We start from the raw sequence: 19,181 nt of genomic DNA on the forward strand, positions 1-19,181 counted from the left end.
AATCTGGAATTAAGAGTCATGAAAACTATTAAAATATCCAAAGACCTAAAGCATGTCTTTAGGAACAAATTTATGTCGGTGATATTCACAAAATAATACTTTAAAACTGCCAAAATACCTATCACCAGTCTTTCTCAGTAATGGGGCAAATTACTCAGTAATGGGGAATATTACTAGAGCAGAATCTTTTCAGAATCTATTAGCCTTATCTTTTGCAGGGAAGAAAAGAAACCAAACAATATAAAAGATGATAGTATCAAACAGATTGTTGAAAGTTCTTTATAGGAAGTACAAATTATTAATTATCAAGTAGTCAAAATGGGGCTTTTATTATATTGCAATCTTCCAAATTAAGCAAATATTACATTGTTTATTTTCTGAGAACATCTGACAGATTATGTCCCATTCATTTTAATAATAGAACTCTGCAATTTTCAATTATAGTTGCATAAAAAGAGGAACATCTAACTATGCTGAAGTATGTTGAATTACACTGAGGTAAGCGAAATGCACTAAAAAAAATACATAATGGCTATGTAGACATTCAGCCAATTGCATTAATCAGGGTTTAACATGCGAATATAACCAATATGGTACATTGCTTTTTGTTTGTTTTTCAAGTGGAGAATTTTCTTTGAGATCCAGAAAATTCCAATAGAAGAGAACTCCATAAATACAAAGCAGTAGCAGGTCTTATGCAGTTCTTTAGGCCAAACAGCCTTTTTCAGTCTAAAAACTTCCCAGATGTTTTGGATTATATTTTTCCTATGTTCGAATTGTGGGAAGGGCACTGAATTGAAGTAAATTCAATAGTATTCCACCTAGCATATTTATCTGCACAATTTCCTAAATGCTGGAACATCACATGAAAACGAAACGTTTTTTGTCTCAACTACATAGATCTTAGATGTTCCTTCATCTGTGCAATGCCAGTTTCTTTTTAAAAAAAAAACACATCTCCAGATATGCCACACACAATTATAAATGCTGTGCCAGTTAACTAGCCTACTATAGCATCACAATGCCATGTTATACTACATTTTACAGATCCTAACTATTCCAACAAATAAAACTCTACAAACTCTTTAGTTTTTACTTTCAGGTACTGGTCTCTATATATGTCTGTAATATAATTTAAAAACCTCTCACTTTTTAAGTGATAGGTTTACTATTAAAAATGCTAACAATTCAGAAAACTAACATAAATAAATTATAATAAGATTCTTTAAGGCAGGGACTTACATTTACCACCAGCACCACCAAGTGTCTCTTCTCTTTTGCTTAATTTGCAGCCTTATAACCTAATGCAACAATTTAGATTACTTTAGGTATTCATGCAATGGCAAATATTTCCTTCATCCTTCCAGATATGATTACAAGGAATCATATAGTATAGTAAGCCATTGTTTGCATATAAAAACTACAACTGCGAGTTCACATAAAATACTAAAGATTCTCAAACTTTGTGACATTAAGTCCCCCTAAAATAATTATTTCTTGTTACAAAAAAAGTCCACCATGAATCAAAGTAATAACTTGAGATGAAATAAATATGTGACTTATTTTGGGCAGCCATATTTTTATCTTGATATCAAATAAAAAAATGTAAGAACTGTAACATTTAGAGAAAAAATAAAAATGAACGTAATAGACTTGTACAAATTCCAAAGGCTATGAATATATTAAACTGAAGACACTAAAATAAATCCAAGAGAAGCAAACTCAATAACTGGTGGTAATATCAATGGATCACCAACATCCAATAAGTTTGTCACATGATCAATAGGTGTCAGTTGCAATAATCTGCAGATATGAGATTTTTATTAATCCCAATCCATAAAGAATCCTGTAATCAGGGCAAATTATAGAAATACAATCAACAGTAGATATGAATATATTGAATCAGTTTGTAAATTAGCTATACAATTTTTTTCATTTCAAAATAATATTCTGTAAGAAATATTAATTTTAAAAATACTACCAGAAATTCTTAAGAAAAAGAATCTAATATTTAAACTTAGTAACTAAAGTCTAAACAACTACTATTCCCCCCCATACACCCACAGATAGTTTATGACTTTCTGGGGTTCACAACCCATCATTTAGGAATCCATGTGCGTCACCCTATCCAAGGATAGATGTCCATATAGTGTCTACATTTATGGAAAGAAGCAAGTAGCAGTGAGAACGAGAAACAAGTGATATAAAGCAGGGGTCACCAACCTTTTGGACCTCAGGGACCACCAAAATCATAATTTTAAATCCTGGGACCACTAATATGAATTCTGACTGATGGTGGCTTGCTGACGGTGGGAGAGAGAGAGGGGGGGGGTCTGATGTAACATTTCTCCCTCTCCCCCTCTTTCTCTCTCTCTCACACACACACAGAGGCAGGGGTGGCATTCAAATTTCTTAACAATCGGTTCTGTGGGCATGGCCTAATTCATGGGTGTGGCTTGGTGGTCATGTGACTGGCCGGGCATGGTTTGTATGTAAATATTATATTTATATAAATATTGAATTTTTTATAAAAAAGAGCAACTTTTACCCAAAATCAGGCAAAGCAGGCAGACAGATTGAGTTGTTCACAGAATCACAGATTCATTCAGAGATCTGTGAGATCGGCTACCTGAGCCTGTCACATAAAATTTGCTTGCAAGAAAACTCACAAAATTAACTCATAACACACCATGTATGTAAATATTGAGTTTTTTCTAAAAAAAAGAGCAACTTTTACCCAAAATTAGGCAGAGCAGGCAGGCAGATTGAGTTGCTCACAGAATCAGAGATTCATTCAGAGATCTATCTATCTGCCATCAGCTGAGTCTGTTACATAAAATTTGCCTGCAAGCAAACTCACAAAATCAACTCACAACACACCATGTATATAAATATTGATTTTTTTATTTAAAAAAGCAACTTTTACCCAAAATCAGGCAAAGCAGGCAGGCAGATTGAGTTGCTCACAGAATCTCAGATTTACTTAGAGATCTGTGTTTCTGCCATCGGTTAGCTGAGTCTGCACTGCTTCAGTCCTAAGGAAGGTTCGGCTCTGCTTAAAAGCAGAGCCGAAGATCTAAAGATTAGCTAGAAAGCAAGAAATCCAATGATTTCCTGCTTTCTAGCTAATCTAAATCTCCCGGCACAGCAGAACAGCTGATGGTCGGAAAAAGGAAAAATATCAACTTAGCAGGCAAGTTTGCCAGGTAAGAAGTGCGTCAGCTTTAAAATTCAGCTGCCACATTTTTTTAAAGAGAGTTGGAGGAGTTGAAAAGAAAGTTCAAGATTATTCTGTAAGTCGTATTAAGAAATTCCAGTGGTACTTCATTGGTTCTCGTGATTTATGAAGTGTAGAAGTGGGAGGAGAGAAGGGAGGAGAGAAGGTGGATTCTGTGTAACACGCGAAAATAATTTCACTTGGGAAATAAATGTAAGGCATCTCGAAAGTATCCATGATATCAATCACTCCAAGACATTTTCTCTCCAATTGATTTATTTAGAAATAGATCTGGCATGTCAAAGGCAATTTCCCAAGTGAAATTATTTTCGCGTGTTGCACAGAATCCACATTCTCTCCTCCCTTACCTTCTCCCACTTCTACACTTCATAAATCACAAGAACCAATTATTTACCACTGGAATTTCTTAATACGACATACAGAATAACCTTGAACTTTTCAACTCCTCCAACTCTCTTTAAAAAAATGTGGCAGCTGAATTTTAAAGCTGACAGAGTGGGTGGGGAGGGAGGGCCATGTGGGCGGCACAGCCTTGTTTTCCTGCGCAGCCTGGATTAATTGGTTTGGTGGGGTGCTCTGGGGATGTCATTTCTCTGCAGACCCCCAAAAAATTTTCACGGCCCGACTGCTGATATAAAGTCTATGATACAGCGTGGACTGGAATGTTCTATTTTCTGAAATATTATTGGGCATCATCATCATGATTATTATCTAATTCAAATCGTAACTATCAAAAATCAAAAACATCTGCTACAGTATCCCACCTCTTTTATATGGACGACCTTAAACTATTTGGAAAAACATCATCTGAAATGGAATTGCTGGTCAACACTGTCCGAATATATAGAGAAGACATTGCAATGGAGTTTGGACTGGATAATTGTGCCACGCTCACCATCAAACAGGAAAAACAGAAAACTGAAAAAATCAAGATGCCTTATGGTAATAACATCAAGAGTCTGGATGAAGATGATCACTACAAATGCCAGAGCATTCTTCAAGCTGACAACATCAAGCTCACTGAAGGCAAAAAAAAAAACCTTTAAAAGTGAATATATTAAGATAGTGAAGATCTTAAAGTCCAAACTCAATGAAGGAAATACCATCAAGGCAATCCAAACCTGGGCAAGTCATTAGATATACAGCTGGACTCAAGCAGATCAGAACAATGACAATGAATCATGCCTTTCATCCTCACAGCAACATAAGCAGACTCTACCCACCAAAGAAAGATGGGCATCTATTTGCAAGTACATCAGATAGTTAAAGAAGAAAAAAGAGCATTGGAAGAATATCTGAAGGACAGTAAAGAAGATCCACTGAAGCCAATATACCAGGAAGCCTGACTGACTACTGGCAACAGTAATCTGGCCTACAAGAAAGACCAAATGAAAAAGAGAATGGAGACATGGGAAGACAAAACATTATCTGACCAATACATTAAACAAATAGCAGGGAAAACAGATAATAACAAAACTTGGCAATGCCTAAGAGCAGGAAAGTTGAAGAAAGAGACAATGAAGCTCATTCTGGCTGCCCAAGAGCAATCCTTAAGAACAAATACATACACATGCATACAAAAACAGCAACTGACAGCAAATGTCACCTATGCAAAGAACCTGAAGAAACAGTGAATTTTGATGTATTTTTGCCAACTTAGCTTTGTATAAATAAAATGGAAATATAATAGATATATAGAAAACAGAATAGAGGAACTTCCGGATTGGGCTTCTTCAGCAATGGACTGAAATCGCGATCATCCACGGTTTTGATCCATGCTCGCCGCTGGAACACCCTGAGCCGCCTGGATTCGGGGCTGAAGCCACACCGTAGAGGTAGTGAAGAAGGGGGAGCCGTCAGCGGGGTTAAGGAGAGCCGCATCTCTCCTCCTCGGCTGGCCATTACTCCCTTTCCCAAAGGCGACTGCAGCAGTGGTCAGAAATGGCCACCTCAAAGAAGAACCCGACCGGACAAGATTGTGCAAGAGGAAGTTTAAAGGAGAAAGTTTGACTGACCGGGTTGAATGGAGAATATCTATTTAAGGTACCTGGAACATGAATTTTAAAGACTAATACTATTCCTAAAAAAGATTTTAAGCTGCGAAAGAGAAAGGGAAAGGAAACGGAATTGGGTTTTTTTCTCTAACATCGACAGCTTTAACTGACTTGGAGCATTAAGAAGAAGAGATTTGAATAAGAAATTGATACTAATCCACTTTGACATTAATAGGCTATTTCTAGCTGAAAATAAAAGTGTCAAAGGGATAAAGATTCTTGGATAATTTAAAAACTTTCTTTAAAAAAAAGAAAGAAAGCAGCGGAGGGAAAAAGGAAAAAAGAGGGTGGAATCTGGAAAATGGAGGAGACCACCTGGAACTTTTAAAAAAATTGATAGTGGAATTTTAACAAGTCTTGCAAAAGATACATTGTAGCTGAAACTTTGTTACAAGATAACAAAGCCCCTGGAAAGAGAAAGTGAGAAAAGAAGCAAGAAACAGTTTTGGATTATTGGATGATTCCAGGAACTTTGGATGGAGGATCCTAATGAAATAAAATAAAATCAATTGGGGGTTGTTTAAAAATTTTTAAAATGGCATCACTCCTTGAAGAGTTAAAAATGAGACTTAAAGAACAAAAAGAAGCAGCACAAGATGGAAGAGGATCTTTTGGCTTCGTATTTCAATTTTTAGAAATGGAGATCTTGAACTATGAAAAACAACAAGAAATGCTGGCAGAAGGGTGGGACAATGAAGAAGCCATCTTTAATGACCAAGTAATTTTAAGCGGGGTAAAAAAAGGGAAAGGGGGAGAGGGAGTTAAAAACTTAAACACTGAAGCAACAACCAAAAAAAGAGTAATTTGAAAAGTAATCATATCAGGAAGAAGCAGAAGGGAGGATCACAGGAGAATCAGATAGAAAAGGGAATAAAAAGGGGAGGGAGAAGAAGAGAGGGAAGAGGGAAAGGAAAAGAAGCTACAAAGGACAGAAACAAGATATAGAGGTACAGGAAAAATGTACAAGAATTAAAGGTATAAACCTATTTAAAAGACACAGAGACAATGGTTAAAATTTAACTTAAGGAGAGGATTCTGCAAGGGTGCATGGGATAGCATTGTTATATTAGAAATAGAAAAGGGTTAGAAAATAGGTTAGATGATTAAAGTGACAGAAAAAAATTCTATTGATGTGTAGTGGAATATTTGTAAAGAGAATAAGGCTCTTGATTTAAAAAGAACGTTTAAAAAAAAGAAAAGAAACAAGGAAGTTTTTTATCAGTTGACAAGATGAACTTGAATAAGAATAATAACTTTATTGACTACTGTTAATAACTATTTTTTGGTTTTTTATTTAAAGACAGTAATAAGTAAAGTATGAAATATAGATGATTAAAGTGAAAGACAACTGATATTACTAGGTAATGTTTGTTAAAAGAAATAGAAATGTAAAAGATTGTTATTAATATTAATGGCAGAGTTGTACTTGAATAGAATAATTATTCCATTTACTATTGTTATACATATATACACAGATATATATACATTTATACTTTTTTCTTTTAAGAATTTATTGTGTATTTTAAGGGAATGTACCAAGCAGAATTTGATTGAAAATAGGTATGTGTTATAAAATAGAGGTTAGAAAATGAATGTTATAACTGTAAAGATGTAACTTAAATTTTTAAATAATATTTGAAAAAAGATACAAAGGTATTACACTCCAGTCTAGTAATTACAGGGAAAATTTGTTTTATGAGAAAAGATAATATGAAATTGTCAACAGGACAGACGAAATAAAAACTGATTAGAAAAATTTTAAAAATTAGAAAAAGATATGTAATTGAATTAAGAAAGGAATGAGATAATTTAAAATAAGGCTATAGGAAGTAAAGAAAGGGAAAAGCTATTGAAAAAAATTGCAAAAATAGTTCTAAGTTATGGATTAGAATGTATAAGATAAATATGTATTGAATTTATGTCTGTATGGAGAAGTGCTAACCCGGGGCCATGCTGTTCTCAAAAAAAGATATTTTATTTGTATTTGTATGTTTTGTGAAAACTTAAATAAAACTTTTATTAAAAAGAAAAAAGAAACAGTGAATTCAAACAGATAGGCACTTGCCATATAACATTCCAGACTTAACAGTTGATAAAGAAGACCAAAAAAGTCTGGATAGTGGACATGGCAGCACCTGGAAACAACAGAATAGTAGAGAAAGAACTGGAGAAGATCACAAAACACAAAGATCTGCAAATTGAAACAGACTGACTATGGCAGAAGCAAGCAAAGGTAGTCCCAATAGTAATAGGTGCGTTGGGTGCAGTCCCAAAACAACTGGGGCATCACTTGAACACCACTGGCATTGACAAATTCACTGTCAGTCAATTGCAAAAGGCAGCTTTAATCAGACCAGTTTACATTCTGTGAAGATATCAGCAACAGCATCAAACATCCAGATCTGCCTATCCCAGGTCCTTGAAAAGGATTTGAAAAAATGCCAAATCCAGTCTGAACATCTGGCTGACTGTTGTGAACAACAACAAGTTTCACTCTTACAGGTAAAACAAACTGTGGAAGAGGAAAAACATGGCTTAAATGACTACATAAAAGAAGCAAAAGAGCTGAAGGAGAACAAAGGAAATCTCTTGAAAACAACAAGATTGAAAGCAGAATATCAAAAGGAAACAATTTAAGCATCAAGTTACTAACTGGAAAAAGAAGCCTATGCACAGTCAATATCTGAAGACATTGAAGGAAAGGTAGATACAAAGCTAACATGGTTGAAATCAGAGTGCTGAAGAAAGAAACTGAAGGCTTCATTTTGGCTGCCCAAAAACAAGCCCTGCAGACCAATTCCAAGAAAGCAAAAATTCAACATGTCAGTGACAACAGCAAATGTTGCTTATGCAATGAGAAAGATGAAACAGTGGATCATCTTATCAGTGGCTGCAGGAAAATCTCACAAACTGATTATCTACACTGTCGTGATCGAGTTGCCAAAATCATACATTGGAAACTTTGCTAGAAGTTTGGGTTCAAATGCAGCAAAAATTACTGGGAACACCAAGTTGACAAAGTTCTTGAAAATGAACAGGTCAAAACCCTGTGGGACTTTCAAATCCAAACAGACAGATATCTGGCCCATAACACGCCTGAAATCACTATTGTGGAAAAGAAAAAAGTCTGGAACATTGATATGGCAATACCACTTGATCACTTGAAGAGAAACTGCTAAAAACATAACAAAATACTGTGATCTGCAAATTGAAGTTGAGTGACTATGGAGGAATAAATCAGTGGTTGTACCAATAATAATAGGTACCAGTGGTGGGATTCAAAAACTATTACTACCGGCTCTGTGGGCGTGGCTTGGTGGGCGTGGCCATGTGACTGGGTGGGCGTGGCTTTTTTGCAGCCCCCACCCATTTTTGGGAGCTTCTTAGCCACAGAGGAGCCTCGGGGGTGTTTTTGCTCCTCTAAGGCTTCTCTGGGGCTCTGGAAGAAAAGGAACAGAGCATGGGAGGGCTACACAGCACCCCTCCAAACTCTGTTTTGGGAGCTTCCTAGCATCAGAGAAGCCTCTGGGGAGGCGTTTTGCTCCCCTAAGACTCCTCTGGGGATCTGGAAAGCAAAAAATGGAGGGGGGGCTGAGTTCCTTCCCTCCATTTTTTGCCTCCTTGGGCCTCAGCAAGGGAATCCCGGCACAGCTGATCTTATCTACAGCTGATTATCGGGAGGAAAAAAAGAAATACCTTAAGCAATGTCAGACAGGCAGCGGGGTGAGCGAGCATTGGGAGGGAGGGTGACCGGGTGGGGGGCCTGGCCAGCCAGAACTTATTACCAGTTCAGCGACCCATGCCAAATTCTCGCTACCGGTTCGCCCGATCTGGTGCGAACCGGCTGAATACCACCACTGGTAGAAACCTTTTGAGCAATACCCAAAGGGTTGCCTAGATATATGGACATTTTGAACTTATCAGCGCCTGACTCAGAATTGCCTATATACTCAGATGTTACTTTAACAGCTCTTAGGTTCTTGTTTAGGACTTGAATGGGCATTGGTAGAAGTTACCCTGAACGCCGTTTCTATCTATGCTGCGAGAGAGCCCAGGATGGGGTTGACTCCTTCCTATGACGTCATAGCTCAGTCTGTACTAAGATATAAAAGCCAGCCCCCGGAAGAGACCCCAGCTTTGGCGAAGATACTTGACAGACTGAAAGGTGTCTCTGAAAGCACAAATTAATACAGAAATATGACTTACCCTCTCCGGATGAATCAAGAGAGGGGCTGGGCTCTCTCGCAGCATAGATAGAAAGGGCATTCAGGTTAACTTCCACCAACGCCTATTCTCCTTCATGCTGCATCAAGAGCCCAGGATGGGACATGTTAGGAATAACATAGGTTACCTAACTTAGTTTGGGTAAAATAATATATATAGACTATGATAGTGTGTGTCACTTTAAACTGCAAAGAATGTAATTTTGGGTGCGGTTGTAAAATCACCATAAGAGGGAGCAAGAGAGCTCACTGTTTGCTGGCTTTTACTGGATTGCTGACAATGATGGATTGATGGTGATAACTGCGTGTTTCCTGTTGCTGAAGGAAGAAAGGAGGTTTTTTACTTCTTCTTATCTCTACTGCGAAGAGATAAATTACTGGACTGATATCTTGTAAGTTTACTGACCTCTTTTTCGACACTGGACTTTGCTAATGGATAATCCCCGGACGGACTGAACTAAGTGTATGATATATGGACTGTTTGACTATGCTATAACTCTTACTGGAATAAAAACTATTTAACTGGCACAGTGTATCTGATTTACTGAGTGTAAGCTACAACAACGTTTATCTCACATATCTGCCTGACTGACTGACTACCGTTGCACATTCTGCTAGGGTGTATATCCCTAACACTGGTTATGGGCCCAGGTGCACAGTCAGACTAACCAGGATATAACAGGCTTGTGAATGAGAGTTTGTGTAGTTACACAATACTGTAAACAGACAGCTGTGTTTTATTAATTATAGTTTAATATCCAGAAAAAGATGGCACAAGTCAATTTACAAAGTTTGTCTCTAATATCCAAACTGGATGGAACAAACTATGTTTCATGGTCTATGAAATGCAGCCTACTTCTACGAAGAGAAGGTTTGTGGAGTATAATTCAAAACCCACCAGAAGTAGATGCATGGGATCCGGAGGATGAGGATGATGCCCAGAAAATACAAGAATGTAAACTGAAGAATGAGCAAGCTCTCTGTATAATAGGACTGACGCTCTCTGACCAGCAACTTGTCCATATTCATGGAGAAGAAACAGCTGCGAAGTGTTGGGAGAATTTAAAGAAGATTTATGTTCGAGACAGTGTAGGAGCATATATAAATCTTACACGAAAACTGTTCAGAACACATCTTCAAAAGAATGGAGACATGCTGAGTCATATAAACGCTATGAAGAGAATTTTTCAGGAACTGCATGAAAAAGAACTTACCTTCACAGAACTGCATCAGGTTTATATAATTTTGTCTTCGTTAGATGAGAGTTATGATGACTATGTAACTTCACTTGAAGTTCTGCCAAAAGATAACCTCACATTAACTGACATTACTGGCAGATTAATTGAAGAAGCCAGGAGAAGGCTTGAAAGGGATCACCTCAGAAGGAAACAACCAGAAGAAGATAAAGAATCTACGTCAGCATATACAATTAGAAAATGTTTTAATTGTGGAGGAAAAGGACATTTGGCTAGATTCTGCAAGAAAGCAAAAAGCCAAAATGCCAGCCAGAATGCTAAAAGGCATAAAAAGGATAAAAAATGCATAGAATTAGCCATGTATAGCAATGAAACTGTGAATAATAATTTATGGGTTGTAGATAGTGGAGCATCGCACTGCATAACAAAAGATAAGAAAAGGTTTGTTAAGATGTCCACAAGTTCACAGCAGATATCGTTAGCTAATGGCTGGAAACTGAAAGCTAAAGGTGAAGGTATAGCATATTGTTCTTGCATAAAAGAAAATGTAAAAATGTTATATGTACCACAACTTAAGTTTAATTTGCTTTCAGTTAGAGTTTTGGTTAAACTAGGTTATGTAATTACCTTTAGGGGAGAAAGTTGCATAATAGAAAAAGAAGGTAAAAAAGTGACTGCAACTTTAAAAGGTGAATTGTATGTGTTAAATGATAATTCATTAGAGGTAGCTAACACAGTATATAATAATGTTAAACCTCATGATGAATGCATACATTTGTTACACAGACGTTTAGGGCATATAAATTTTAAAATGCTCAAACAAAGGGTAGAACTATCTAAAGGTATAAAACTGAAGCCTTGCAGTAAGTATTTGCACTGCAATACTTGTAGTCAAGAAAAAAGTAAGGTAATACCAGCAAATAGATTACCGTATATACTCGAGTATAAGCCGAGTTTTTCAGCCCATTTTTTGTGCTGAAAAAAACCCCCTCGGCTTATACTCGAGTCAGATTCCCCTCTGGGAAAAAAATGGTGTGGAACTCTGGAGCTGGGCAGCCGCTTCCCTGCTTCCGTGTTTCCTTTGCAACTTGTAAGCATGGGGATAATCGGAAGCAGAAAAGTTCTTGCATGAGGATATATTGTTTTTTCTTTTTTTAACTGTTTTTAGGGGGGGGAAAGACCCACCATCATGTGAGAATGCTCAGACACAAAATCTATCCTCCCGAAAATAAGTGTGTGTGTAGGGGGGGATTTTAACAGAGGGAAGACGTAGGGAGAAAGCAAAAGCAACGGAAGATCCTTCTGGGGAAACTGAGTGGGAGACTCACCCTTGGTCCAGATGAGCCCCCTTCCCCGCCCCTAAGGAAGCAGAGGCAGCCAGCAAGGGCAGGCAAGCCCCACTTCGCGGACTCCATCTGTCCTCGCTCCCACCCAAAGCCACGAAGTCCACCAATCGCGCAGCCCAGATTCGCCCTCCCCTCAAGGGGCAGCAATGACGCCCGGTGTTTCCCGAGACAAGAAGCTCCGCCGTGCAATGAAAGCGCCCTGGCTCTAGACTCGCGGGCTCAGAAAACAATGCAATGAAGATCCCAGGAAAGATATTGTGAACCACCGGTGGGTGCAGGTTGGAAGCCCCTTTCAAAAACCTCCTGACTGAAGGATGATGGGATAAGGAAGCGAACCCCATGAAAGAACTGAGGAGAGGACCTCAACCTGCCTGCGTAAGGTGTTGGGGGCCAAACCTTTCTCCAGATCATGCTGAAGGAATCTAAGAACCTCTGCCAACTGGACTAAAGCGGGAGAGAGAGACCCTCCCCAAGGCACCATCGGGAAGGGCCTTTCAGGTGGCATCATAGATGTGCCTTGTGGGAGGTTTGCGAGATGCCAGGATAGTGATGATGACCCTTTCAGGAAGATCAGTCACCTCTAGCCGCTGCCGCTCAAGTACCACATGGTCAGCTTGAGCCACTGGGGTTCCGGGTGGAACAGAATCCCCTGATGAAGGGAGATTAGATGGGCTGGGATCCTCCAAGGAGAAGCCACCGACAGGTTGACCAGGTCCGCAAACCAGGGCGTCCTTGGCCAATAGGGTGCCAGGAGGAGGAGCTCTGCTCATTCCTCCAACATCTTCCGAATTACTGCCAGAATGATGGGAGTGGGGGAAAGGCATAGAGGAGACTTTGGGGCCATCTGCACCGAAGGGCATTGGTCCCCTCCGCTCCCTGGCAGGGAAACCTGGTGAAGAAACTGGTGACCTGGGCAATTTGAGGAGTGGAGAAGATCTACCTCCGGCGTTCCGAAACTGAGGGAAAGGTCTCTGAATAGAGAAGGAGGAATAGACCATTCTGCCTGGTCAACTAGGCTCCTGCTGAGCCAGTTGGCCTGGGAGTTGTTGATCCTGGAGAAGTGGTCCGCCGAGATCTACAACAGGTGTTGCTCTTCCCATAACCCCAACCGTAGAGCCTCTCCCATGAGGGCTCTGGACCTCGTCCCCCCCCCGCCGGTTGACATGAACCATGGTAGCCATATTGTCCATAAGGACTAGAACATGAGAGCCGGTCCTGAGTGCCTGAAATGCTTGAGAGCTAGAAAAATGGCTCTGAGCTCTAGCCAATTTATGGGAAGGGCCTGCTCTGACCTGGACCAAGGTTCTGAGCTATCTGAAAAAAAAGCTATCTAACCCTGAAAAGGAGTCCCTTCCAGATTAACGGGGAACACCAACAATTGAGAGATCTCCGGATTTGTGGCAGGAGCGGGACCTTGATGGATGAGTGGCTGGTTCCTGCTCGTTGGTAGGGAAGCAGGAACCATTAGGTGGAGGAGGAGGACTGGAAAAATCCGTGGCTCTGGAGATATGACAGGATAATTTGCAGATCCCAATGGGCTGCATGGATGAAGGAGGACAGAATCAAAATGTTGTCCAAGTAGCATTGGATCTTCACTGGAACAGAAAGCAAGAGATGCCATCAATGCTGCCAGAACTTTCGTGAAGACCCTTGAAGCCAATGAGAGGCCGAAGGGAAGTGCTCGATACTGGTAATGGGTATTCTGATAACAGAAACAGAAAAACTGGCGATGATGAGGCTAAATGGGGATGTGGAGGTAAGCCTCCATGAGATCAGTGGAAGAGAGATCGCCCTCCCGAACGCTCTCTAAAATAGAATGCAGAGTCTGCATTTTAAATAGCCTGTATTTTACAAATTGGTTGAGAAATTTTAGATCCAGGATGGTTCGCTACCCCCCCTGAGGCTTTGGGAACGATGAAAGGCGAGAATAAAGCCCATGTCCCCATTGAGAGGGGGGAACAGGTTTGAATAGCTCGATTTCAAGGAGGAGTTGAATGGCCTGATTCGTGAGGTCTTGCCTTAAAATGTCCTGAGAGACAGGACAGATCAAAAAAAATTTGGGGGGGGGGGTGCATTAGGAAGTCCAATTGTAATCCTGACCTAATAGTGCTGAGCACGCAGGCATCCGCCGTTGACTCCTCCCATTCGGAGGCAAAGAAGGCTTGGTGACCTCCGATGGGTGGGGAGAACGAGGGATAATTTAGAGCGACGGAAGGAACGACCCCCACCCTCCCAAAAGGGCTGTGTACCAGTATAAGGAGCTGGGCGATAGTCGGCTCTCTTTCCAGAGGAAGAGAGAATTTTACGTTTATCTCTGGTTTTGATGAGATAAGGTTCCAGAGCATCGCCAAAAAGCTTATCGCCCGCGAATGGAACTGAAACCAGCTTCCATTTACGGCGTGACTCCTCCTGCCAATTTCTGAGCCATAACAGTCTTCTTGCTGCTACTGAAGATGCCATGGCCCTAGATGCAAATTTGGCGGAATTGAGAGTGGCATCTGCAGTGAATTCTGCTGCTGCGATAATCTTATTAAGGCCTTGGTGAGACCGAAGGTCAGATGTAGGCAATCTAATCTGGAGTTGGTCCAGCCACTGTATGGATGCCCACGTGAGAGTGCCAGAAAAAAGGAACGAGGCCAGAACCAGAATGTCAACAGAAGACACTGCCAGGGAATTGTCCAGGGCTGCGCTGACATTGTAGAAACGCTTATCCAGAGAAGATGGGCGAGGACCTGGCGAAGGGGAAGCGCACTGTTCCTTGACGATGTCCAGGAACAAAGTGGGAGAAGGCAAAACCCCTGCCTGCACTACAGGCTTGGAGAAGAATGAGTCTCCCTGGCTAGAGGGAATTCCTTGTGGCTCGGGAGCCACTTCCTCTGATGACAGCTTGGCAGTGACCAAGGCCATGCTGAGTAATGGCCTGAAGAGAGAAGAATTGAAGACCAATGCAGAGGATGTCTATCTCTGGGCGAGAGTCATCTTCCTCTGAAAGATTTTGGTCAAAGGTCTCGCCCTGTTCACGTTCTGAACGAGAGGAGTAACTGTGTTCAGATGGTGAAGCCCTTCCCTCCTCATCAACCTCCTCCCATTCTGGTAGAGAAGAATGGACCATGAGGTCCTGGGGCCTATGTAAATCAGGGTGATGAGGCAACTTATAGATTGAGAAGAGAGAAGGGCCTGAACCCTTTCTGGAGGTCGAAGGATTTGCTTGAAGCAAATGGCCAAAGAGACAACATCTTGGATATCCCCTGGTCACCTTCTATTTTCCCTTATTTTCTAAAAGTAAAATTTGCAGCAGCTCCAATGCTAAGACCAAGAAAGGCAAATGCTAGCTGTTTTAGAAATGTCTAGACAGCTCAAGTTTCCCAACCTCTTACCTTGCTCCCAAGTTGTCAACCCCTTAAATTATCCAGTTGCATTGTTAGTTCGTTTGTGTTTGTTTGTTTGTATAACTTTCTACCAATACTGTACTGAGGGACACAGTTTTTATTTGAGTAATATTCTCAATACTATATAAAGAATATTAGCTTTTAAACTATAATGGTATTTTATTAAGTATTGTTGAAAAATGTTTTTGCTGCTTATCACTTCACATAATATCTTTAATTTGTCAAACCCATTATAATAGTAAGCCTCTAGATAACACTGAATTCCAACTTCAAACAACCTCAGCTATAATGCAATTGATAAGCAGTAATGAAAGTTGAAGTCCAACATATGGACAGTCATGTTTTATTAATTTTGCCATTATAACTCTGTCTCATAGAACACTACCATTCCAAAAGTGACTTTCCCAATGAATACACAATAGATACTGGACATCAATTCTAACTACCTATCCACTGAAATATAATATATTGGCTTTCATTCATTTACCCAAAAGAAAGGATCAAAGCAAGTACTTTCCCAATGTATAAGGGGTGAAATTCAAGCACGTCGGCCCACCTTGGGAGAGGTGGTAGGGATGATTTGAATCGGTAAAAAATCACCCTGGTTGCTATTAATGATTATACCAAGTACCCATGCTCATAGCCATGCCCACAGAGCCGATAGAGAAAAAAAATTAATTTTATCCTTGCTACGTATCCTCAAATTTTATCAGCATATTTCAAAATGTCTATACTTTCTGGAAATTATGTCAATTGTCATAATTTCCATTGGAATAAGCAGAAGCTCTTTTATTGTTTTTGCCTGAAGTGCGTGCATACATGCACTTTTCATAAAGGCTCAGGTATTTTATACCTGGGTAACAGTAACCCAAGGTACTTTCTCATGTATCCATGGACTACTTTTGAGGATTACAGGTAATCCTCCCTTGCCAACCACTTGCTCAGTGACCATTTAGTTATAAAGGCATTGAAAAAACATCCCTTGTGACAGTATTCCCGCAGTCATGAGATTGCAATTCAGGCACCTGGCAAGCAATACACATTTACAATGGTTGCAGTATTTCTAAGTCACATGATCTTCATTTGCAACATTCACAGCCAGCTTCCAACAAGCAAAGACAATAAGAAAGACAAAAGAAAGTCATAGTCACATGATGTCATATTTAACAAGTATAGATGATTCACTTAATGACTGCAGCCAATACAGACAAGCTGGTGTCATCTCGGGTGCAGTTACATGATACTTCATTTTATGTGAAATATTTCCACAGTGTCAGAATTTCTGGTCCCAAATGTGGTCAATAAGCGAAGACTACTTGTACGCTAAACTGAAGTTATTCCAAATTGCAATAATATTGATCAGGAGTCACCATCTTTTAAAGAATACTCTTTCTCTTTTAAATAACAGTTTGGACAACCTTGTCTGGAATGATACAGTTCCCTGCTTGAGCATTGGTTTGGACTAGAAGACCTCCAAGGTCCTGTCTAACTGTATTATTCTGTTCTGATACCTTGATAAAATACTTCCTTTTAACCAAATATCAAATCATATATGTAACTTTCCCTCCTTTGCATATGTTCTTAAATATGACTGACACGCTAAGATATTTCTCACAATCTTTATTCTTCCAGAATAAAGAAGTTTATAATCAGGGACAGGGACATTTTTTTATTGGCACCAAAATTATTGAACTTGTTGCCCAAGCAGACTCTCATGGAATCCACTTCTCCCTATTTTCTACAGTAGACAGAGTCTGGTATTTGCGCAGAGATTTCAGATTTCATAAATATTTTATCTGTTGCAAAACATAATTTTCTTGAGGTGCCTTTGCTTTGTTATATTGTTGTTATAGTATCGCTGTTTTAAAATCAGCTGCTTTGGAATCTGTGGAATACCAGAATGGAGCAGGGTGTTAAGCCTGAATTCCCCAACAAGTGTTAAGGAAAACAAACTAAACAGAATGTGTAGCGTAGTCAGATAGGCAGACAGGTAAATGTGTGAGATAAGTTTGTATTTTAGTTAACACATAGTAAAAAACAGATACGCTTGTGCTATCAAAAATATAGTTTATTCCATTAGGAATTATAGCATAGTCAAAATAAACGGTCCATTAGTCATGTATCATTTCAGTCAGTCCAGTCGGGGATACTCAATTTGCAAAATCCGTGTTGAATAGCCAATGTCAGTTCACTTACAATAAATCAGTCCGTATTATCTCTTCTCTCCGTTGAGAAATCAACACTCTTTTCTCTCCTCCGTTCCAGTAAGGAAAAACGCAATCATCAATCCATCCAGTAATTAGGGATCATTAAGCCAGAGAGAGAGAGCTGCAATTGACTTGCTTCTTTTATGGTGCTTTTACAACCACACCCTTAATTACATTCTTGTAGTTAAAGTTACACACATTTTAACCAACAAACCATGATAACTTATTTATTATTTTTTACCCAAACCAGTTAGGGTAAACAATGTTATCCCTAACATTCTCCCCTTTTGGGTAATAATAATAATATAATAATAATATAACCATTTACACCTTTAAATCATAATTGTTACAACTCTCTTTAAATTTTACTACACCTTGAGCTTTTGTAAACTGGTCTGCAATGTTTTCTTCCGTCATGCAGTACTCTAGTTTAATTAGACCAATTTTTACAGATTCTCTAACATTTAAGTATCTTAAATCAGTATGCTTTGATCTAGTCTTTACAGCAATATTAGTAGCTAACTGTATGGCTGCCTGGTTGTCCTCGTACACAATAATGGAATCTTTAACAGTTATACCCATGTCTAATAATAACTGTTTGTACAGAATTAAGTCAGTGCATAGTAATGACAGACATGAAAATTCTGCTTCCATCGTGGACAAGCTGATATGCTGTTGTCTGATTGACCTCCACCCTATTAGTGTCTTATCAAATAATATAGCCATCCCAGATGTTGATTTTCTAGTGTTTATGTCAGTTGCAAAACTTGCATCTGCATAGGCACTAAGAATCAAATCACCTTTTGGCTCTAGATACAATGCATGGTGCATTGTTCCTTTAAGATATCTTAAAATTCTCTTTAATGCTTGCCAATGACATTGATGTGGATCATTATTAAATCGTGCCAGCTGATTAACACTATAAGCAATATCTGGCCTTGACCAATTGCTTATATATGATAAGCTACCAATCAAAGATTGATAGATGGTCTTATCGAATTTGGGCCTTTGAGCATCAGTTTGGCAAACTTCCTGACTCATTGGAGTCTTTGCCGCTTACAAAGTTCCATTTTATACAATTTAATTAATTGGCAAATTTTATCTTCTTGAGATATTTTAAATCCATTTTTGGTTTTGTTAATTGTCAATCCTAGATACTTTTTAATTTCACCTAAATGCTTTAATTTTATCTTTTTGGCTAATAATGAAATAATCTCAGTAGCTTCATTATTGGTATTAGTAATCAAAGCAATATCATCTGTAAATAATAACAATAATGACACCGTTCCATTATTTTCTCTTTTAAACATACATGGATCTGCTAAACCAGATTTAAGCCCTATATTGTTTAATTCTTTCACAATATATTGGTTCCATTCATAGCCAGATTGTTTCAATCCATATAGACTCTTTTTGAGTTTCCAACAATCATTGCTATTTGCTTTATTATCATTTATACCAACTGGTTTTTTCAAATATATTGTATGCTGCAATGGTGCATGTAGATAGGCAGTTTCTACGTCTAAAT

At 39.0% G+C, this 19,181-nt stretch overlaps 1 protein-coding gene across 3 annotated transcripts in view; it reads right to left on the reverse strand.

Annotated features, from left to right (window-relative positions):
• Positions 1-19,181, reverse strand: part of KANSL1 (KAT8 regulatory NSL complex subunit 1) — a 213,734-nt gene that overhangs the window by 181,789 nt on the left and 12,764 nt on the right. The gene's annotated exons all lie outside the window — the stretch shown is intronic.

Source organism: Notechis scutatus, chromosome Z (genome assembly GCF_049901735.1).
Source record: "Notechis scutatus isolate UNSWTSFEM ecotype Mainland chromosome Z, rNotScu1.2, whole genome shotgun sequence".
In the NCBI taxonomy this organism is placed as follows: domain Eukaryota; kingdom Metazoa; phylum Chordata; class Lepidosauria; order Squamata; family Elapidae; genus Notechis; species Notechis scutatus.